The sequence below is a fragment of the Dasypus novemcinctus genome, chromosome 15, assembly GCF_030445035.2.
Source record: "Dasypus novemcinctus isolate mDasNov1 chromosome 15, mDasNov1.1.hap2, whole genome shotgun sequence".
NCBI classification, from domain to species: Eukaryota; Metazoa; Chordata; class Mammalia; order Cingulata; family Dasypodidae; genus Dasypus; species Dasypus novemcinctus.
This window is the reverse complement of record NC_080687.1, coordinates 10,916,419-10,940,660: the sequence shown is the minus strand read 5'-3', so window position 1 is coordinate 10,940,660 and position 24,242 is coordinate 10,916,419. Positions and strand designations below refer to the sequence as shown.

The 24,242-nt window shown below is 41.7% G+C and overlaps 1 protein-coding gene and 1 pseudogene across 1 annotated transcript in view; one reads left to right on the top strand and one right to left on the bottom strand.

The window, feature by feature from the left end:
• The window catches only part of FLT3 (fms related receptor tyrosine kinase 3), a 147,627-nt gene that overhangs the window by 118,872 nt on the left and 4,513 nt on the right, over positions 1-24,242 (bottom strand). The gene's annotated exons all lie outside the window — the stretch shown is intronic.
• Positions 6,551-8,442, top strand: LOC101424004 (heat shock protein HSP 90-beta-like; annotated as a pseudogene).

Genomic DNA, 24,242 nt, shown 5'->3' with positions numbered 1-24,242 from the left:
AAGTGATAAAAAAATTTTGAGTGATAATGTCAGGGAATATATACATACATTTTTTTTCACCAGGTACCAGGGCTGGGGATTGAACAAAAGACCTCGTATGTGGGAAGTTGGCACTCAAACACTAAGCCACATCGGCTCCCCTGAGTTGGTTTTTCTATTTGTTTGTTTGTTTGTTTTAGGTGTGATAGCACATTTTAATGAAAAAAGAATACCAAAAAATAAGCCATGAAAACTTCAAGGTCTTACAAATTATAAATAATATGTTTTATCATTTTATTCTGGACAAATATAAAATTAGATAACTTTTAGCACATCATTACAAAGGACATCAATATCTTTGATATTGTTTGTTTTTTTAGGAGGCACTGGAGACCAAACCCAGAACCTCCCATGTGGGAAGTAGGCGTTCAACCACTTGAGCCACATCCACTCCCCCAGGGAGGCTTCTGAATGTACAAATTTGGGAGTCAAAAGAGAAGTCTGGTCTGGAGATGTAATCTTGGGATTCATCAGCCTCAAGATGGAATCTGAAGCCATGAGACTGGGAGAGACCACCTGGGAAGGTGGTGAAGAAGGAAAAGAGAAGAGAGTCTGGAACACACCCAAGTATACTTGTGCATTCTGCTAGAAACTTCTCTTCTGAACACTGGACTACTGCAGCTAGCAGGCTTCCCTTTCCATGGGTTCATTATTTTATGCATTCATTTATGTGTATGAATAGCTGCTTTTCAATTGAACTTGAACCAAAGATACTGAGGTATTTTGTCCCTCACTGTCAGAGCCAAAGGAGGATCCAGGGTTTGGGGGAACCAGAATCATATACAATTTTGGAGACTTCTTTAAGAAAAAGAATACAACATTATAAACATAAAACTAGGCACCAAAGTAAATATTTATTTAGAATTGGAAAAGAAATCACAACAAAGTACAGATTTTCAAAAGCTGACAAATACCACAGATGTCATAAAATTGGGACAAATAATCTACCTTCGTTAATTAACTACCTGACTGACATACCTGTATATTACTTTCTATCTTTTGTGGCTGCATACAATGATTCTACAGAGACATTAGAAACATAATTTGGTCTTTTAAATAGCATTCTTTGGGAAGAGGATTTAGCTCAATGGATAGAGCGTCCCCCTACCACATGGGAGGTCCAGAGTTCAAATCCAGGGCCTCCTGACCTGTGTGGTGATCTGGCCCATGTGCAGTGCTGATGCACGCAAGGAGTTCCATGCCACTCATGGGTGTCCCCCGCATAGGGGAGCCCCACGCTCAAGGAGTGCACCCCTCATGGAGAGCTGCCCCCGGTAAAAAAATGCAGCCTGCCCAGGAGTGGTGCCACACACACGAAGAGCTGACGCAGCAAGATGACACAACACAAAGAGATACAGATTCTCGGTGCTGCTGACAAGAATACAAGCGGACATAGAAGAACACACAGCGAATGGACATAGAGAGCAGATAACTGGGGGGGGGGGGGGGGGGAAGGGGGAGAGACATTTTTTAAAAAATTTAAAAAGTAAAAAAGCTAAAATGTTATTATTTAAAAAAAGCATTATTTAAAAATATTATTAATAGTTTCTTTAAAATTTCTACATCACAAATTCATGACTGGTTTTAGAACTGTTGTCAAATTTGGGGAAACCTGTATTGAGCTCTTTCATCTATGAGCTTTAAGATTTCAGGGCTGTTTCATTGCTTTGGTGCCAATTTTGCACATCATTTTGTCTGGAATCCCTAGGCTTAGTCAGGACAAGATGTCAGACCTGCTAAACTACAATTTATTCATTAGGATGCATAAAACATACATGTCTTCACACCAATACCTGTTCACCATCTGTAGTATTGCTGCAGATTTTGCTCTACATACATAGGAATTCCAATAAATTGTTTTGTGCCCTTCTCATTTATTATTATTTTTGAAGGATGGCGTGATTATAATTGTATCTACAGGATTACTGAACATATCCCTGAGGACTTCCATTGTGACTTCCATTGTGACTAGCCATTGATGAAAGCCAAAGCCTCCAGTTTGATTTTTTTTTTTCATTTTAAAAATAATTTATTGAAGTAGGTCATTCATACATAAATAATAAGTATATAGTAACACAGTTTTTTAAACTTACAAAACAAACATGCATAACATCAGAGAGTTCCCATATATCACACCACCACAAATACCTTGCATTGTTGTGAAACATTTGTAACAAACCATGAAAGAGCATTGTCAAATGTAACTACTAACTACAGGTAGTTATATATCTATCTTACATATAGTTACATATACTCTATCTTACATTTGGTGTATTTTCCCCCCCAACCCACTATATATATATATTTTTTGTTCATAAACCATACACTTTATCTACAGTGTACAATGAAGGACATTAGGTATAATCACTGAGTTGTTCATTCATCACTTCAATCAATATTAGAGCATTTTCATTACTCAAAAACAAAACAACATAAAAGAAACCACTATCATATCCACATTGTAGTGCTACTAATTACATATCCTATGATGTACTTTCACCATTTCTATTCATTTCCAAATATTTCCAAACAACCTTTTTACCAATTCTGCACAGATTAAACCTCAGCTCTCCATTCTCTAATAACATTCTTCTCTCTGGTGACTTACATTCTAACTATTAACTCCATGAGTTTGCTCATTATATTTAGTACATAATAGCATAGTCATACAATATTTGTCCTTTTGTGCCTGGCTTGCTTCATTCAACACAATCTTCTCCAGATTCATCCATGTTGTCATAAGCTTCGCGATTTCATTTCTTCTTACAGTTGCATAATATTCCATCATATGTATATACCACAGTTTGTTTATTCATTTGTCAATTGATGGACACCTGGGTTGTATCCATCTTTTGGCAATTGTGAATAATGTCACTGAAACATCGCTGTGTAGATGTCTGCTCATGCCATTTCTCTCAGTTCTTTTGGGTATATGCCTAGCAGTGGTATTCCCAAGTCTCAGGGCACTTAGGAACTGCCAAACAGACTTCCGTAGTGACTGTACCATTTGTTATTTTCCCAGCAGTGACTAAGCATCCCTATCTCTCCACATCTCTCCAACATTTGTAGTTTTCTGTTGTGTTTTTTTAAGATTTTTAATTTATTTCTCTCCCCTTCCCCCCCTCCCCCATTGTCTGCTCTGTGTCCATTTGTCCATTTGCTGTGTGTTCTTCTACGTCCTTTTGTATTATCAGGCAGCATTGGGAATCTGTGTCTTTTTTTTTTTTTTAAAGATTTATTTATTTATTTATTTCTCTCCCCTCTCCCACCAGCCCCACCCTCCACCCCCTTTTGTCTGCTCTCTGTGTCCATCCACTGTGTATTCTTCTGTGTCCACTTGAATTCTTGTCAGGCAGCACCAGGAACCTGTGTCTCTTTTAGTTGCGTCATCTTGTTGCATCAGTTCTCTGTGTGTGCAGTGCCACTCCTGGGCAGGCTGCATTTTTTGTGTGGGGCAGCTCTCTTTGCAGGGCACACTCCTTGCACAGGCGGCACCACTGCGTGGCACAGCACTCCTTGCATGCAGCAGCACTGCGCATGGGCCAGCTCACCACATGGTCAGGAGGCCCTGGGTTTTGAACCCTGGACCTCCTATATGGTAGGCGGACACTCTATCAGTTGAGCCATGTCTGCTTCCCTGCGTCTCTTTTTTGTTGCGTCATCTTGCTGCATCAACTCTCCATGTGTGTGGCACCACTCCTGGGTGGGCTGCGTTTTTATCACGTGGGGCGGTTGTCCTTGTAGGGTGCACTCCTTGAGCATGGGGCTCCCCTACGTGGGGGCATCCCTGCATGGCACGGCACTCCTTGCACGCAGCAGCACTGCACATGGGCCAGCTTACCACATGGGTCAGAAGGCCCTGGGTATAGAACCCTAGACCCTCCATATGGTAGGTGGATGCTTTGTCAGATGAGTCACATCCACTTCCCTAGTTTTCTGTTTTGATAGACGCTGTTTTAGTAGGTATGAAATGATATTTCATCGTAAGACTTAATTTGAATTTCCCTAATAGCCAGTGATGCTAAGAAGTTTTTCATGTGCTTTTTGCCATTTGTATTTCTTCTTTAGCAAAATATCTATTCATGTCTTTTTCCCATTTTTTAATTGGGTCGTTTGTCTTTTTATTGTTGGGTTATAGGATATTTTATATATCATGGATATTAGACCCTTGTCAGATGTGTGATTTCCAAATATTTTCTCCCATAGTTTACATGTTTGATGCTTGGAAGAATTTCACACAGGCTGGATACTAGATTTGTATATTTCAAATCCTCTTTCTTCTCTACTATCCAGATGCTGCATGCTCATAATTGCAACATGACCTGTGGCCCTGAACCTTTAGGTCATAGCTAATGGTAAGTTGGCATTGGGAGGTAGGAGTGTTTCTAGAAGCCATTCCTAGGCTGGACAACTAGCAATGACTTAACTAATCATGGAAGTGATCATCAATTTCATAAACATATCCCATTAAACCCAATATAAATAAATACATCCCCAACATCATCTACTACAAAGGGAAGTCTAAGTGGAAAGAGACAGTAGTCTCAAACAGTTGCAATTAAGATATATTATTTTTTGAAAATTTTACAAATACAGATGACCAGATACAAAGGGAGAGCACTTTGTAAGTCTCCTTCTCCAACTCCCACTCCAAGGCCTAAGCAGGGCCCTGTTCAAGCTAAACTTTGTTAGCTTTGTGGCCAATCTACCTCTAGGCAGGGCAGTAAACCTCCAAATACAGGGTTGGTAAGGGCCAAAGCTGACACCTCTTTCATCTTCTCCTTGGCTGGCTGGACGGTTACTTCACTCTCTTCACATCCTCCTGTGAGCTAGTCCTGGAGAAACCTCAAGGTGGAGATTGGAGGAGACACTCTGGGGCAGCTATGGCTAGTATCTTAACAACTACACTTCTAAATTTTGTGTTTGTTTTTTAGCATATTTCTACTGAGAGGAAATGTATTTGCCCTTGAGTATTTTCTCTTATGGACTTTGATTTTTAAAAATTGTCATTTACTAGTGGTATCAGATGAAATGATTCAATCAACATTTACTTTATTTGCCTAGTGTTATGAGTTGAATTGTGTCCTCCAAAAAGATATGTTCAAGTCCTAACCCTGGTCTCATGAATATGGCTTTGTTTGGAAATAGGGTTTTGAAGATGTGAGTAGTTAAGATGAAGCCAAACTGGAATGTAGTGAACCTAATCCAATATGACTGGTATCCTCATTAGCACAGAGACAGACTTAAGGGAGAAGACCACATGACCAGAAGTGGAGATTGAAGTGTTGCAGCTGCAGGCCAAGAAATGCCAAGGATTGCTGGCAACCACCAGAAGTTCCAAGAGGCAAGGAAGGATCCTTCTCTCCATGGTTCAGAGCGAGCATGGCCCTGCCGAAACCTTCATTTCAGACTTCTAGCTTCCAGAATTTAAAGAATCAGATTCTTTTGTTTTAATCCACACAGTTTATGATACCTTGTTATGGCAGCCCTTGGAAACTAAGACACTCAAATTATTACTAAGTGTATAAGATCCTATCAGAATTATATTGGGAAAAGACAACAGTTCTAGCTGTACACATTAGCTTTTAAGAAAATATCTGAGCCTGCAAGTGCTAATATCTTGAATATGACTTGCAAAACCGACTTCCACTCAGAATCTTACCCTACACATTTGCTTAATTAATTCCATGGGGACTCGAGTCACCTCTATGCAGCCTTCCTGCTGCATGAAAGCCATACCCAGTCCCTGCCCACTCTGCTCTCTGATACTTGCAGCTTGTTCCTTTCAAGATGCCTGAGGATGAGAAGCGGACTTGGCCCAGTGGATGGGGTGTCTGCCTACCACATGGGAGGTCTGCGGTTCAAACCCCGGGCCTCCTTGACCCATGTGGAGCTGGCCCATGCGCAGTGCTGATGTGCGCAAGGAGTGCCCTGCCATGCAGGGGTGTCCCCCTGCATAGGGGAGCCCCACGTGCAAGGAGTGTGCCCTGTCGCCCAGCGCAAAAGAAAGTGCAGCCTGCCCATGCAGCCTGCCCAAGAATGGTGCCGCACACACAGAAAGCTGACACAGCAAGATGATGCAACAAAAAGAAACACATATTCCTGGTGCCGCTGATAAGGACAGAAGCAGTCACAGAAGAACACACAGCGAATGGACAGAGAGAGCAGACAGACAACTGGGGGGCGGGGGGGGGGGGGCGGGGAGGGAAATAATAAATAAATCTTAAAAAAATATAGATACCTGAGGAAGTGCCTCATGGAGAGGAAGAGGTGGAGTCTTCTCCCCTCCAGGCAGAGATTGTCCCAACTCATGAATCTCATCATCAATACCTTTTATTCCAACAAGGAAATTTTCCTTTGAGAGCTGCTCTCTAATGCTTCTAATGCCTTGGACAAGATTTGCTATGAGAATCTGACAGACCTTTCCGGGTTGGAAAGCGATAAAGTGCTGCAAATTGTTACCATATCCAATCCCCAGGAATGTGTCTTGACTCTGGTGGATACAGGCATTGGCATGACCAATAAATAATTATTATGAGCTCAAGCCTGGCATGAAAGCATTTATGGAGGTTCTGCAGGCTGATGCAGACAGCTCCATGACTGGGCAATTTGGTGCTGGCTTTTATTCTGCCTACTTGGTGGCAGAGAAAGTAGTTGTGATCGCAAAGCACAATGATGATGAGCAGCATGCCTGCGAGTGTTCTTCTGGGGGTTCCTTCAATGTTCAGGCTGACCATAGTGAGCCCATTGGCTAGGATATTGAAGTGATCTTGTACCTTAAAGAAGACCAGATAGAGTACTTAGAGGAGAGGTTGGTCAAAGAAATGGTGAAGATACACTCACAGTTCACAGGCTACTCCATCACCCTTTTTTGGAAGAATGAACAAATAAAGGAAATCAATCATGATGAGGCAGAGGAAAAGAAAGGTGAGAAAGCAAAGCATGATATGCATGATGAAGAGAAGATTGACGATGTGGGCTCAGATAAGGAGAATGATAGTGCTAAGGACAAGAAAAAAAAAAACCAAGAAGAATAAGGGGAAATACATTGATCAAGAAAAACTGAACAAAACCAAGTCCACTTGGACCAACGACCCTGATGACATCACTGAGGAGGAATATGGAGAGTTCTACAATGATTGGGAAGGCGACTTAGAAGTTAATCACTTCTCTGTAGAATGCAAGTTGTAATTCAGGACATTTCTGTTTATCCCATACTGGGCTTCTTTTGACCTCTCTGAGAACAAGAAGAAAAAGAAAAACATCAAAATTTTTTATCTGTCTTGTGTTCATATAGACATCTGTGATGAATTGATACCAGAATGTCTCAACTTTATCCATGGCGTGATCAACTCTGAGGACCTGCCCCAGAACTTCCCCTGAGAAATATTGCTGCAGAGTAAAATCTTGAAGGTCTTTAGCAAAAAACATTGTCAAGTTGTGCCTTGAGTTCTTCTCTGAGCTGGTGGAAGACAAAAACAACAAGAAATCATACGAGGCATTCTCAAAAAACCTGAAGCTTGGAATCCATGAGGACCCCACTAACTGGCGACACCTTTCTGGGTTACTTGTGCTGTCACACCTCTTGAGTCTGGAGTTGAGATGACTTGTCTTTGAATACATCTTTCACAAGAAGAAGACCCAGATGTCAAGCTATTATATCATTGGGGAGAGCAAAGAGCAGATGTCCAACTCTGCTTTTGTGGAGCGAATGCAGAAGTGGGGCTTTGAGGTGGTATATAGGACTGAGCCTATGGGTTAGTACTGAATGCAGCAACTCAAGGAGTTGGATGGGAGTTGGATTGGTCCCAGTTGCCAAGGAGGACCTGGAGCTACCTGAGGAAGAAGAGGAGAAAAAGGAGAAAACAGGAGAACAAGGCCATGTATGAGAACCTTTGCGAGCTCATGAAGAAATCTTGGATAAAAACGTTGGGAAGGTGACAGTCTCCGGTAGGCTTGTGTCTTCATCCAAGGGTATGTTGGGTATGCATTATAACCAACACATATGGCTGGATGGCCAACATGGAAAGCCCAGGCACTTCAGAACAGCTGTACAAAGGGCTACATGATGGCCAGAAAGCACTTGTAGACCAAACCTGACTGTGCCATTGTGCAGAAAGTTGAGGCAGACAAGAATGACAAGGACCTGGCAGTAGTGCTGCTTGAAACTGCACTGCTCTTCTCTGGCTTCCCTTGAGGATCCCCAGACCCACTCAAACTGCATCCACAGCAAGGTCAAGCTAGACTCAAACACTGATGTAGATGAAGTGCAGCAGAGGAACCCAGTGCTGCTGTTCCTGATGAGATCCTCCATCTTGATGAAGATGCATCCTTCTTGGAAGATGTAGATTAGGAGTTTCTATCCATAGATCTTGTACTCATTGTATAGTGTCCCTGCAGCTCCCACAGCAGCCTCAGTGGCCTGTCCTACCCGGCTCTATCTGCTGACATCTAGTGGGTTCCCTTCCTCCTGTCCTTGTGTCTACCGCAGACTGCAAGGGCCTTGAGTGCCATCCTATTTAACAATGGGGTGGGATGTTGCATATGATGGGTTTTTTGTTGTTGTTGTTTATTTTGTTCTGAAATTAAAGTATGGAAAATAAAGAAGATGTCACTTTATTAAAAAAAAATTCCCCCTCCTCCTTCCCCCCCCGCCCCCGCCCCCGTTGTCTGTTCTCTGTGTCCATTCGCTGTGTGTTCTTCTGTCACCACTTCTATCCTTTATCAGCGGCCCCGGGAATCTGTGTTTCTTTTTGTTGCGTCATCTTGCTGTGTCAGCTCTCCGTGTGTGCGGCGCCATTCCTCGGCAGGCTGCACTTTCTTTCGCGCTGGGCAGCTCTCCTTACAGGGCGCACTCCTTGCGCGTGGGGCTCCCCTACATGAGGGACACCCCTACATGGCAGGGCACTCCTTGCGCACATCAGCGCTGCACATAGGCCAGTTCTACACAGGTCAAGGGGGCCCGGGGTTTGAACCATGGACCTCCCATGTGGTAGACAGACACCCTAACCACTGGGCCAAGTCCTCCACCCCAATGTTTTTAAAATTTCTTTTATTGCACCTTTCCTTTTCATAAGATCTGCTATTTTTCTATGTATGTTTTCAAATTCTTCTTTGTGCTCATTTAATATCTTCTTAATATCCTTAATCTCTTTAGCCATCTCATTGAATTTATTAAGGAGATTTGTTTGAACATCTGTGAATAGTTGTCTCAACTCCTTTATGTCACCTGGAGCCTTATCTTGTTCCTTTAACTGGGCCATATCTTCTTGTTTCTTGGTGTGGATTGTAATTTTTTGTTGTTGTCTTGGCATCTGGCTTACTAGAGTATTTATTCTGGGTGCAGTTTTTTTCTGTAGTTTAGGGCTTCCTGCCATTTCTCCCTTGCTGGTTGTGCAGTAGGAACCAAGGATGTAGTTGGTGCTATAAGCTGTGGAGGTTCAAGCTGCCCTCATTACCCCAAGGACTGATGAAACTTCTCCCAACTTTTTTTTTTGTCAGGGGTAGGGACAGAGTCACAGTTCTGTGGAATAATCCAAGTTGTGCAGGCCTAGACTGTATTTGCCCAGAGAAACTGATAAAGCTTCACGTCCTTTCTCCTATTCCTGGGGCAGGGATGGAGCTGCAGGTGTGGGCATCAATGTGGGTCCAAGATGACCGCCGTTGCCCCAACAGACTTCCAATTATTCAGTCTATGCCAGCTACATGTACCTGCAGTTACCCGGGTAGTCTGGTATAGGGCCCGTCAGCCTCCTCTCTGCCAGAGGTGGCGCTGGAGCCTAGGTTAGAGCTACAATCTGACCTGGATGGAAAGAAGCCAGTCCCCACCAGCATTGTGATTTTCAGTTTGCCCTGATTCTCCTTGTGCCAGGCTGGAGTTAAGATGTTGTCTACTGGCCTATTTCTGACTTGGACAGATTCAAACTTTAGCTGTTCTCAGGATTATACTTTAGTCCACTGAATTTACTCATCAGTAGCTGACATTGTGTCCAACCGTCTCTTCCTCCCTCATTTTTGGGAAGTGGAGCTTTCAATTCCAGCCACAGAACAGCTCCCAAGGTGGTTTGTGCCTCCAGTGGAGGATGGGCACCAGCCTCTGTGGCGTGGAGCACTCTACTTATGAGTCTTCTCTGCAGATGGGCAGTCTCCTCCTTCCATTCCTTTAAGGATGTTGCAGGATGCTCTTCTGGCCTCCTGGAGCCCTCAAATAAGTGCTTCACCTAACTGCCCTGTAGTAGGAGCTGACTTTAGGAGCTGCTTACTCCACTGCCATCTTGCTGGTTGTCCCTTTATTCATTCATTTTTAACAACAAAAGTATTTAAGACTATGCAATTCCTCTGAGTGTATCAGTGTATCAAAAGTAGTACGTAAGGGAAGCAGACTTGGCCCAAAGGATAGGGCGTCCATCTACCACATGGGAGGTCCGTGGCTCAAACCCCGGGCCTCCTTGACCTGTGTGGAGCTGGCCCATGTGCAGTGCTGATGCGCACAAGGAGCGCTGTGCCACCCAGGGCTGTCCCCTGCACAGGGGAGCCCCACATGCAAGGAGTGCGTCCCGTAAGGAGAGCCACCCAGCGCGAAAGAAAGTGCAGCCTGCCCAAGAATGGCACCACACACATGGAGAACTGACGCAAGATGATGCAACAAAAAGAGACACAGATTCCCATGCCGCTGACAACAACAGAAGTGGACAAAGAAGAACATGCAGCAAATGGACACAGAGAACAGACAACTTCGGGGGGGAGGGGAAGGGGACAGAAATTTTAAAAAAAAGTATTACTTAAAATGTAGTCTTTTTCATTGATTTTTAGATATTTGTAATTTTAGTTTGGTAATTTATTTGGTTCTGGAGTTATTTAGAAAAACATTTATTCATTTCCAAATAGGTGGCTTTATGGTCTCTATTTAGCATTCATTTCCTGGTTATACTTTTATTGAATTATAATCAGAAAATGTAGCATATAAAATCCCTATCTCTTTGAAATGTTATAGAGTTTAAATTATGGCCAAGTATATGTTGGATTTTTGTAAATCTTCATTGGTACATAAAAAGAATGCATGCTTTTATAATAGGATTCAAAATCCTATTTTGCTAAAAATCAAGCCAAATTGATTGATTGCATTATTAAAATGTACCTTTGTTTTGTCTGCTTATCTATTCAATTCTGAAAGAGGTTTAAACTCTCCTGTTATAATTGTGTGATTCTAACTAAGGTCTTGTATTGCTAGGTGTGTTTTTTTTTTTTCTTTCTTCATTTTATTATATTATTTGTTGCATAGAAGTTTATTAAGGTTATTATTCTTTTGTGAAGTGTACCTTCTATCATTACAGCATATACTTCTTTTTCATACTTAATGCTTTGGCCTTAATTTTTATACACATGATATTAATACTGTATTCTTGCTTTTTGTTTCAATTTAAGCAAACATTAAAAAATCATAAATAAAGTGTGGTATCTAGATCCTCACTCTCTACTTGGATTTATATACTTCAGAAAAACCCGTTCTTAATCTTAACGCATTCCTGTGGGTGTGAACTCATTTGAATAGGCCCTTTTGATGAGGTTACTTCAATGATGGTGCGGCCCAAGTGAGTCAGTTTGTGCTTTAATCTCGATTCCTGGAGTCCTTTTAAGCAGAACAAAATTCAGGCATAGAGAGAAAAAGCCACAGAAAGATGGTGGAAGTCCAAAGAAGTCCAAAGTGGTATCGGGGTGGTCCTCGGCTGTGTTTGTTAGCTCAGTGCAAAACAGGCAGACACACCAAGCCTGGCTATGGAGGAAAAGAGGATTTGTTTGCCGGAGGGAGAGCGGAGATGTGCAATCTCAAATAAACCACCCCCAACTGCAGAAATTTTAATACCTCTACACCATTGGGATGCTAATAAATAATTGGGGTGGAACTAGAAACAGGTTCCTTCATTAATAAACATTAAGAGGTTGAAGGTGGTGGGGTGGGTACCAAACCAGGAGGAGTTACAATCCTTATCAGAGATCGAGATTCTGGGATAGCAAAGTACAGAGCAAAGATTAGTAAGGAGGTTTTGCATATGGATATCAAATAGGAGGGTGGAGTAATTTTGCACAAGGGAGAGGCTAAATTTTGAGCAACATAAACAGAGATAAGACCTGTTTAAAATGACATCATAATAGCAGGTCTAGGCTAAATCGCAACCAGTTTCAGCAATTTCGGATATTAATCTTTTGCTATTTAAAAAAATAAATAATATAAAGGCATCTATGTAATTCTTAACCCTCAGTTACAATATTGAAGTTAAACTGGGTTTTTCTAGTTTTACAGAACCTGGAGGATAAAGGAGAAGATGCTGCCATGGGCATGGCTTTGTGATAGAAAAGCCAGGAACCCCAAAGAAAGCCAGCCAGCCAGAAGATACAGACCAGACTGGGAGGAAGCAACCCTTCTGGTCTTTGAAAGTGAGAGCCAAAAACTTCCTGTCATTAAGCCAACCCATTGTAGGATATTTGCTTTAGTATTTGGGGAAACAAAGACACTAGGTAAAATGAGGTCTTACACATTGTACAAAAAAACATTTTTTTGTTTCTAGGAATTTTTAAAATTGGATTGATGTTATATTTTATTAAGATTCTTGTCTTAATACAAATATTTTCAGGAAGTCTCTTGATTTAAGACTTTTCGTCAGAGAATAAACTAGAAAATCTAAATGAAACAAATATCTTTTAAATAGTAAAAATCAATATTATAGAACTGATATCAAATTTATAATAATAATAATAATGGGTATATTACACATAGTAGAAATATTATTTTCTAGAAGTTATTTTCTAGAATGGGAGTGCTTAACCAACAGAAAAGGGGCAGTAGGGCTTGCTGAATTAAAGGTACTGGGCTGGTGGGAGCTGTATGGGATGATAGCAATGGTACACTTGATTGCTGAAGTTGCTTCCTAAGTACATTTAATATTACTTATGGGACGCAGATATGGCTCAACTGATAGAGCATTTGCCTACCCTATAGAAGGTCCAGGGTTCAATCCCAGGGCCTCCTGGCCCGTGTGGTGAGCTGGGCCATGCACAGTGCTGCCTTGCGCAAGGAGTGTCCTGCCACGCAGGGGTGACTCCTGAGTAGGGGAGCCCCACGAGCAAGGAGTGCGCCCCGCAAGGAGTGTGTCCCGCAAGGAGAGCCGCCCCAAGTGAAAAGTGCGGCTTGCCCAGGAGTGACGCCGCACACATGGAGAGCTGATACAGCAAGATGATGCAACAAAAAGAGACACAGATTTCCAGTGCCGCCAAGAACACACAGTGAATGGACACAAGAGAGCAGACAACAGGGGGGAGAGGGGGAGAAAGGGGAGAGAAATAAATAAAATAAATCTTTAAAAAAATTACTCATAAGAAATGTGAGATTCATGTTATTAAAAAAAATTACTTATATCTCAAACTGAAGCAGGCTGGTAAAATAGGTAATCAATAGATGGATCTGGAACCTGGCAAGAAAGTCCATGTGGATATCAGTACTCCAAGATGGCTGCTGGAAGACCCTCACAGAAATTTGCCATCTGGAATAAGATTTCCTCCAGAAGCCAGGAGAAGCCCTGGATATTCTCCAGGGGCCTTATTATTGGAGCCTCCTGGGGGACTGATGGGTGGGGTAATCAATAAAACAGCTGGGACTCCTCCCCTACCATTAGCAAAGGGGTGGAATAATTCATGGTTTAAAAAGCAAGCACACACACACTCTCACACACACACACACACAAAGCAAGCACAAAGGCTGAACTTTCCCACTCTTGCCTTTGGACCCTTGTTTGCCCCTTCTATGCCCTGCTCTCTCCTTGTCCCCTGGCATGGATCAACATGCAAGTAAATCCTGGGCATTTATTATCTGTAATGGGGAATTGTAGTCTGTGAATCAGCCTGCTTTATCACTTTTCAGCCCCTTCCTCTCTACCTGGGACCCATGATCTGTAATTTTCTCCCATTTCTCTTCCTTTCTTACCATAATAAATTACTGGCCTAACTAACCCGACGTGCTCTTAAAATTTATTTCTGGAGCATAGTCAAGAACCTAATCAAAATCCAGTCACAATATCAAAAAATTGTATTGGCATTCAATATGTCTCACAGGAATATTAATAAGAAACTTGCAAAGAAAGGTAACAAGTTGCTTTTTACTACCATAAAGATTTAAAAAATCTATACAACATATATAAATACGTAAGTATAATCTTAGTAATGAAAGAGTATTTTAGAGAAGTCAGGGACACCCCTCAGCTCCATCTCCCAGTCCTCTCCTCCTTTCACCCTCCCACCCCTGCTTTTCCATTGCATGCAGATGTTTCAGTAAATTTCCAGTGCACTGCCTGTGGGAGATGTTAGGTCTAGTTGAGCTAGCCTGACCAGACTTTAACCGGGAAACCTGAGCAAGCAGCCGCAGTTGCATATCATGGTGGGAATTCCCCAGGAGGTAAAATATCGTGCCCTCAGGCAGCACAGATTTGTCTCTCCTTTCTCACCCCGAGAGGGGCATGAAGAACTGCCATTCATGGATCCTACCTGAGCAGTTGGCTTCCCAGGGAGACCGGCCCCTATGGCCTCTCTCCCCCTACTCTTTTGGACCCTTTGTGCTAGGTAAGTAATAAAAGAGTCATTTGTTGGAAGCTTCTGTTGTGCTTGAATTGTGCACTCCACAATTATCTCTTCTTTAAAACTTCTTTCAATATAGCAGCTTTTAATAACTGCTACAAATTGGAAGGTTTTTATTTCTACTGTACCCAAAATTGGTCAAAACAGGATTATCTGCCCCTTCTATTTGAACCTATAGTTAGGAGTAGAGTTGATAGGTGTATGTCCAAGAGATTTAAACCTTGGGCTTTCCATGTGCTAGTTGGGCCTTGAATCTCAATAGAGTTGCAACACCCACTCTCCAGTTCATTGGTCTCACCCAGGACAACTAACAAGGAGATGATGATGGACAATGACCATCCCAAGGAACAGAGAGTCTACAACTGCAAGCAAGATAGTCCCATCCATCTGCCCCATGGGGTCAAAGCCCCCTCTCAATTAGAGGCAGAGTGGGCATCACCATCCTAGAATCCTCAGGACTGAGGAATGAACGATGGACTAGAGTAGACTTAGTATTATTTTACTATAGACTTGGAAGCAACTAGCAATGGAAGAACTTTTATCATTGACTTGGAGGCAATGACCACTGGAGGTTCTGAGGGGAAGGGGAGGGAAAAATAGGTGTATTAAGGGGGCATTTTTGGGACACTGGAATTGTCCTGAATGACATTGCAATGACAGATACAGGTCATTATATGTCTTGTCATAACTTATAAAATTGTGTGGGAGAGAGTTTAAAATATAATGTAAACTATAATCCACATTACTGGCAATGCTCCAATATGTATTCATTAGTTATAACAAATGTACCACACAAATGAAGGATGTTGTTAATGTGGGAAAGTGTGGGAAGGGGAGGGAATGGGCATATGGGAATTCCCTACTTTTTATATGTAACATTTATGTGATCTAAGTATCTTTTTTAAAAAAGTATGTATTAAAAAGAAAAAACACAGGGATTAACACTGGTTAGGTGCTAATAACCCTCACATAGAATTAGAGCTGAGCTTAGATCTCAAGGTGACATATAACTTTATGAATATATAAGAAAGATATATAAAGGTGGTTAATTTTATTTCTGGGACTCAGAAGTAGCTTATTCTCACTTATTCACATGTTTCTACTTTAGATTATTTTAAGGGAGAATTTTAAAAACTCAGGCTACTAACACAATCACTAATCACTCAGAAAATGTAAAATTTTCCTCCAATGATTGGTACTTAATAAAAATTAATATTACCATTAGATTTTAGCAATGTAGTATCTGTTGCTAGGAGAATGTTGCTAGAGGCCACCCAGATGAAAAATAATTCCCATCATAGTACAGAGCAAATATAAATTATTTGCAGTTTTGGTTGTAATCTTCATTAGCATGGAAATAACTTAGAGGTGACTGTATATTTTTCAGTAAAAGGATTCTGAAGAATGAACCCTGCTTAAAAAGTAGGTAGTTGCCTATAAAATGTGTTTTTAGGAGATATGAAATGTATGAGAAATAAGAAAATTTGTTAAAAGGCAAATACTTTAGTCTATATAATCCAATGACTAATTTCCTTGTAGAACACTCCTTATAGTTACACCCAGGAAGACTACACTTACATTCTAATAATGATGCCAATGTTTTAGTTTCAGCACCAGTTTTTGAACCATACAAGAATATTAGTTTTGTTTTATGTTGACTCTGTTATTGTTATTTTAAATTACAAATAACATAGCCCTGCTCAGTAATTCTTGTTACTCGCCACACCTGGCTCTGATACTTTGGACCATTTCCAAAAATCAAATCTCCTCTTAAAGTACAAAGAAGTACTACCATGAGGATATGTTAAAATGGTGAAAAAGGTGCTAAAGTAAATGTAAAAAATAATTTAGAATCAGCCTAAAAATTTTTTTTAAAACCAAGGTGACTATTTGGGAGTAATACTCATTTTCTGGGTCATATTTCACATTTCTTTCATCCAAAAATGGGAACATGGGAAGGTGACTTGGCCCAGTGGTTAGGGCGCCCATCTACCACATGGGAGGTCCATGGTTCAAACCCAGGGCCTCCTTGACCCGTGTGGAGCTGGCCCATGCACAGTGCTAATGCACGCAAGGAGTGCCATGCCACCCAGGGCTGTCCCCCGCGTAGGGGAGCCCCACGCGCAAGGAGTGTGCCCCGTAAGGAGAGCAGCCCAGTATGAAAGAAAGTGCAGCCTGCCCAGGAATGGCGTCGTACACACGGAGAGCTGACACAACAAAATGATGCAACAAAAAGAAACACAGATTCCTGGTGCCGCTGATAAGGATGGAAGCAGTCACAGAAGAGCACACAGAGAATGGACACAGAGAGCAGACAACTTGGGGTGGGGAGAGAAATTTTTAAAAAAATCTTTAAAAAAAAAAAAGAAACACAGATTCCCAGTGCCGCTGGTAAGGATAGAAGCGGTCACAGAAGAACACACAGTGAATGGACACAGAGAGCAGACAACTGGCGGGGGGTGAAGTGGAGAGAAATAAATAAACTTAAAAAAATAAATCTTTAAAAAACAAACAAAGAGTAATCTCACTCCCCAGAGGGGAGGGGCCTCCCATTACACCTTGCAGCCATGCTGTTCAGCCACAGCCAGGCAGGGAGAGGTGGACCTCATTTGCACTTTTTGAATCTCCCAGCATCCGTTCAACAACCAAATACTTGTAATTGTCTGTGTGAATGGCGTTGGCATTGTACTGTAATAAAGATATGGAGGGAAAAAAAAAGGGAAATTGCTGCATTTGTAAACCTTACTGCTAGAGCACACATAACTAATCTTGGAAGTTAGCCTCTCTCCCTCTCTATTAGAATGATATTGGGGGTTTAAAAATCCCAGATTTGATGAGGGATATCTTCGCTGAGAATCTAAGGGAGTGAAATACTGATTTAATGTACTTCAGTGGTGGACAGAGAGGGAATATATTCAATTCAGGGTGGGTCTCGGGCAACAGTAAGAAAATCCAGAAAGGACACAGACCCTAATGAGATGGCTATAGCTTTAGAGCACAGAATGTGGAGTTAAGAGACAACCAGCAAGGGAATCGGCTGTGGCTCAATTAGCTGGGCTCCCGTCTACCATATGGGGGGCCCTGGGTTAGTGTCCAGGGGCCTCCTTGTGAAGGCAGGCTTGCCAGCATGCCATAGAGAAATGCTGGCCCGGGCGCTGTGGAGTGCTGCCCGGCCTGCAAGCGCAGCGGAGAACCGACTCAGCAAAGTGACACAACAAAAAAAAGGGAGACAAGCAAAAACACAAAAGAGCGCACAGTGAATGGACACAGAGAGCACACAGCAAGCAAGCCACAAGGAGGGGCGAGGAAATAAATACAGACACAGAAGAGTGCACAGTGAATGGACACAGAGAACAGACAGCATGCAAAGAGCCGCAAGGGGAGGGATAAAAAAAAAGTTATTTGAAAAAAAAAAAAGACAACCATCAAGATGGCAGCAGAGTAAGGTGCTCCTAGAGTTAGCTTGTGCTACAGGGCAGTTAGGAATCATCCCAGAGCTATCTAAAGCACCTGTTCGGGGACCCCAGGAGTTCAGAAGATCATCCGGCAACATCCTTGAAAGAAGAGAAGGAGGAGACTGCCCATCTGCAGAGGAGATGTGTGAGCAGAGCACTCCATACCATGGAGGCTGGTGCCCATCCTCCACTGGAGGCACAAGCTGCCTCATGAGCTATTCTGCGGTTGGAATTGGAAACTCCACCTCACAAAACCAGGGAAGGAAGAGACCATTGGTCACTAACATCAGCCTCTGATTAGTAAATTTGCCTGGCTAAAGTATAGTCCTAAGAACAGCTAAAGTTTGAACATGTCCAAATCAGAAAGAGGCCTGTAGCTGCCATTTTAACTCCACTGCTGGCAAAAGGGGACACGGGGTAAACTGAAAATTGCAGTGCTGGTAGGAGACTGGCTTCTTTCCATCCAGATCAGATTGCAGCTCTAGCATAAGCCCCAGCCCCACTTCCAGCAGGGAGGAAGCTGGGGGACCTGTGCCAGCCTCTCTGGGAAATACAGGTCACACCACGGAGGCTGGTGATCATCCAACTTTGGCAGCACAAGCTGCCCCAGGAGTTATTCTGTGGCTGGAATTTGAAGCTCCATTTCCCAAAAACAGGGGAGGAAGAGATGGTTGGCCACCAATTTCAGCTATTAATTAGTAAATTTGGCTGGTTAAAGTATAACCCTAAGAACAGGTAAAGTCTGAACCCATCCAGGTCGGAAAGAGGCTGGTAGCTGCCATTTGACTCTACCCCCAGCATAAAGGGAAGCTGGACCAACTGAAAATCACAGTGAAAGTAGAGACCTGTTTTTTTTACCCAGATGGGCCTGCAGTCCTAGCTTAGGTGTCAGCCCCACCTCTGGCAGGGAGGAGGCTGGTGGGCTCTGCACCAGCCTCTCCAGGTAACTGCAGGTACATTTGTCTGGCACAGACTGAATAATGGGAAGTCTACCAGGGTAACTGCAGTCATCTTGGACCTGCACTACATAGATTGCTGCCCATACCTGCAGCTCCATCCCCACCCCAGGCAGGGGAGAAAGGGGCGGGAAGCTTCATCAGTCTCTCTGGACAACTATAGTCTAGGCCTGCACAACTTGGATTATTACACATGACTATGGCTCTGTCCCTACCTCTGGCAAAGGAGAAAGTTTGGAGAAGCTACATTGGTCCCTGCGGCAATGTGGGCAGTTTGAGCCACCACAACTTACAGCACCAACTACATCCTTTGCTCCTATTATACAACCAACAAGGGAGAAAGGGCAAGAAAGCTCTAAACTAAAGTGAGAAACTGCACCCTGAATACTCTAGTAGACCAGATGCCAAGACACCAACAAAAAAATTATAATCCACACCAAGAAACAGGAAGATATGGCCCAGTTAAAGGAACAAGATGAGCCTGCAGATGACATAAAGGAGTTGAGACAACTATTCATAGATGTTCAAACAAATCTCCTTAATAAATTCAGTGAGATGGCTGAAGAGATTAAGGATATTAAGACATTGGATGACCACAAAGAACAATTTGAAAGCATACATAGAAAAACAGCAAATCTTATGGGGATAAAGGGCACAATGAATGAAATTTAAAGTATACTGGAATCATATAATAGCAGATTTGAGGAGGCAGAAGAAAGGACTGGTGAGCTTGAAGAAATGGCCTCTGAAAGCAAACATACAAAAGAACAGATAAAGAAAACAATGGAAAAATTGAACAAGGTGTCAGGGAACTAAACAATAGCAAGAGATGTGCAAATATACATGCAAATATACAAAGACAGAGAGAATTCTGAAAGCAGCAAGAGAAAAGTGATACATAACATAAAAGGGATACCCAATAACATTAAGTGTCAATTTCTCATCAGAAACCATGGAGGCAAGAAGATACTATTATGATATATTTAAGGTACTGCAAGAGAAAAACTTCCAGCCAAGGATCTTATATCCTGCAAAACTGTCTTTCAAAAATGAGGGTGAATTTAGAATATTCACAGATATACAGAAACTGAGAGAGTTTATAACCAAGAAACTGGCTTTGCAGGAAATAATAAAGGTTGTGTTACAATCTGAAAAGACAGGACAGAGAGATCTGGAAGACAATCTAGAAATGAAGATTATATCAATTAAAGTAACTAAAAGTGTTAAAAGAGTGATGAAAATAAAATATGACAGATAAAACCCAAATATTCAGGAATAAACTTAACCAATGATGTAAAGCACTTGTATTCAGAAAACAAATCATTGTTAAAAGAAATTTAAAAAGACCTAAATAATTGGAAAAACATTCCATGCTAACAGACTGGGAGACTAAATACCATTAAGATGGCAATTCTACCCAAATTGATATACAAATTCAATGTAATACCAATAAAAATGACACCAGCATTTTAAAAATAAGTGTAAAATACAATTACCAAATTTATTTGGAAGGGTAAGGGGCCCTGAATAGCCAAAACATCTTAAAAAGGAAAAAGCAAGTTGGAGGACTCTTACTTCCGGACTTAAAATCATGTAACTTAGGTACAGTGGTAAAACCAGCATGGTACTGCATAAAGACAGATCTATAGACGAATGGAACCTAACAGATGGTTCAGAAATAGACCCTCATATCTATGGTTAAGTGATTTTTGACTAGCCTGTCAAACCTACTCAGCTTGGACAGAACAGTCCATTCAAGAAATGGTGCTGAGAACTGGATAAAAAGAAGAAAAGAGGGCCTCTATCTCATACCTTATACAAAAATTAACTTACAATAGATTAAAAACCTAAATATAAAAGCAAGAACCATAAAGCTTCTAGAAGAAAATGCAGGAAAACATCTTCAAGACCTAGTGGTAGGTGGTGGATTCTTAAAGGATATATAATAGGAGGACTGAGATGGACGACTGATGTTTAGTGTATGTAGAAGTTTTAATTAGTTTTATTGTAAAAGTGTGGAATGGTAACACAGTATAATAACAGCTAGTTTATAACCAGGAATGTGGCTGAAAAGGTAGTCTAGGGATGTAAATGCCAATTGACAGAAAGCTAGACAATAATCTATGGACTGAATAACACAGTAAACACAGAGGTAGATGATAATTGTGGTTGATGGTACGGATGCAAGAGTGTCCTTTGTGAGCTAGAGCAGATGTATATCACTATTGCAGGGTGGTGGAACTGTGGAGAAGCATGGGAAAAATACAAATGGAGTGATCAATGAACTGTAGTTAACAGTAATAATGTAATATTCATGCATCTTTACCAAAGATGTAGTGTCTTGATAATGGGGGAGTATGGAAAAAGTGTGCCAAAGTTATGATATGGACCTGGTAATAATCTGATGATATTATCTCATAACCTATAACAAATGTTACACGTTGGTGTGGTGTGTTGATAGAGGGGTGTTGTTTGGGAATTCTGTACATGTGCATGAACAGAATAATGTGTCATAAAAATATATTTAAAAAATGATAGTAGGGTGTGTTGTGGGAAAAATACACCCAATGGAAGATAAGGACTACTTCAGATCAGGCATTGGATCAGCTCTGAAGAACTGTGCCAGGAGAAATACTGCGGGTGTGCTATTAGAGCCATTCCATTCCACTCTAGATCTTGTTTCAGTAGATGTCAGTGAAAACACCCTGGCATGTTATTGGGTGGTTCAAATTCTGATTCCCAGCATGCTTGGGAGATCACTGAGGAAGCTCATGATACTAAATGATACTCTGCTGGGCTAGCCCACTGAAGGTCATGGGAAAGGCAACTTTTGAGCATCGTTGGGTCCTGGTTGCCAAATTCTCTTTTCCTGGTTTGAAAATTCTCTTTTGGCTTGGAGACCCTGTGATGTTTTGTGACAAGAGTAATTGCTGGTGACCGCTATGAGCCTATTATGTGCTTGAATATTCCACATCTCAAAAATTGTGAGAAAATTCAGCAGCTCTTCAGTATGCTTCCAAAAAGGCATGCTTTGGAGCTAGGCTTCCTCCCCAAGGTGTGAAGAGGAAAAAATGACTAGGAACACAAGCTGGAGATGGGGTGGAAAGACATAAAGGAAGTTCATTATGTGGTGGAGAAAGACCTTAGGAGCAGGCAAGCCCCACCAGACTGGGGAGGCAGATCGGAGACTTTCTCCCCTGCTTCCCCATATGTACACTGAGCTCTCAGTAAAGGAAACACATGTGCTTGTTGCCAGAATCAGGATGTATGACTATGTGCCAAGCTGTTTGGTTTGAGATCTTTGACTTTTCCCCCCCTTAAATGCTAGAAGACAAGATAATCACTTGATTTGCTAAAGGAAAATGTGGGTTGCCTTTTTTTGCATGTTAGTATTCTTATAATCCCAGTTTGTTGTGGTCACGAACTGATCTTTGCATGTTCTCTTGGTACTGGAGTCTAACTTCCCTGTTAGGTGGTGTTCTCTTTCATTGTGGGTCCTTAGAATTTAATTAGGGTTGTGGAAGCACTTTAAAAATGAGCGTCGGCACGGTGGCCAAGTACCCACTTTGCTAGGAACTGAATGTCTAGTGTTATAATTTCCCATTAGTGCCCTGTCATAGTTCAAGCAATTTACGCTTATGTTGGAAAGGACAACAAAGTTTACATTTCATACGTTTAAGAAACTTTATTATTTATTTATTGAATATGGTGTAGAATTTTGTATTGAGGACAACCAACATACGTATTTTTTCAAACAAGCAAATATACCCTCTATTTAATAACTTTCAACTAAACATGTTATCCACCAAGTTGAACTCCAGGCATGCATTTGTTTACAACTTTCCAGAAGAAAATATGGTTAAAGTACCTTAAGTTTATATTTTTGATGTTGCTAAGAAATGGTTTAAATATATAAACAGATGCAAAAAAAAGAGATAAGAACTATAGTTACCCGTAAGATTTTGATAATATTCTTTCATAATTTGTAACAAATGTCTCACAAGAGTGCAAGATGTTGGTGATGGGTTCATGTGTGGGACCCCTGTATGATGTTATATATGTTTGCCTTGTAGGTTCACAGCTTTTACTGTATACTTGTTTATGTATTCATGTATAAATGATATAAAAAAATAATAGGGAGGGTTGGGGGAAAATACTTGTGTTAGTACTAAAATTTTGAGGATGCTCTATAGTCATTAGTTAAAAATGTTTCATAGCAATGTAAGGTATTGGTGGTAGAGTGAGGTATGAGAGCCCTGTGTGATGTTATATGTTTGTTTTGTAAGTTCACAACTAATACACATTTGTTGTTTATGTATGTTTATGTGTGAGTGATATACAATAAATTGGAAAAAAAAAAGACCTGTGTTTGAGCCCAAGCTGACCTATTCTGGGTAAGACACAGAATCTCATAGATCCTTGCAAAGTCTCAAATTCCTGATATTAAAATACTGTCCTAGGGAAACGGACTTGGCCCAGTGGTTAGGGCGTCCGTCTACCACATGGGAGGTCCGCGGTTCAAACCCTGGGCCTCCTTGACCCATGTGGTGCTGGCCCATGTGCAGTACTGATGCGTGCAAGGAGTGCCACGCCCCGCAGGGGTGTCCCCCGCGTAGGGGAGCCCCACGCGCAAGGAGTGCGCCCTGTAAGGAGAGCCGCCCAGCGCGAAAGAAAGTGCAGCCTGCCCAGGAATGGCGCCGCCCACACTTCCTGTGCTGCTCACGACAACAGAAGCGGACAAAGAAACAAGACGCAGCAAACAGACACAGAAAACAGACAACCGGGGGGCGGGGGGGGGAATTAAATAAATAAATAAATCTTTAAAAAAAGAAAAAATACTGTCCTTATCCTATCTTTTTCACAGGATTGTTGGTAGGAACAAATGGAAGTATACCGCCTGGGTGCTTTTGTAATCTGAAGCACTGTGGAATTCGAGGCATCATTACGGTAATCACTACTGTCATTCCACCAAAAAAGAAGGATGCAGGAGAGAGAGCTAAAGACAACAACATTAAAGTCAATAAAGTATAAAGCCATCAGACGTGGACTCCCCAGCAGAACCTCTGTTCTATACCGAAAGGCAGATAACATTATTTTGCAAATAAAAATTTTGCTCTTAGTGCTTGAGAGATTTTCTCCATGAGTTTCTCTTCATTTCAGTCCTCAA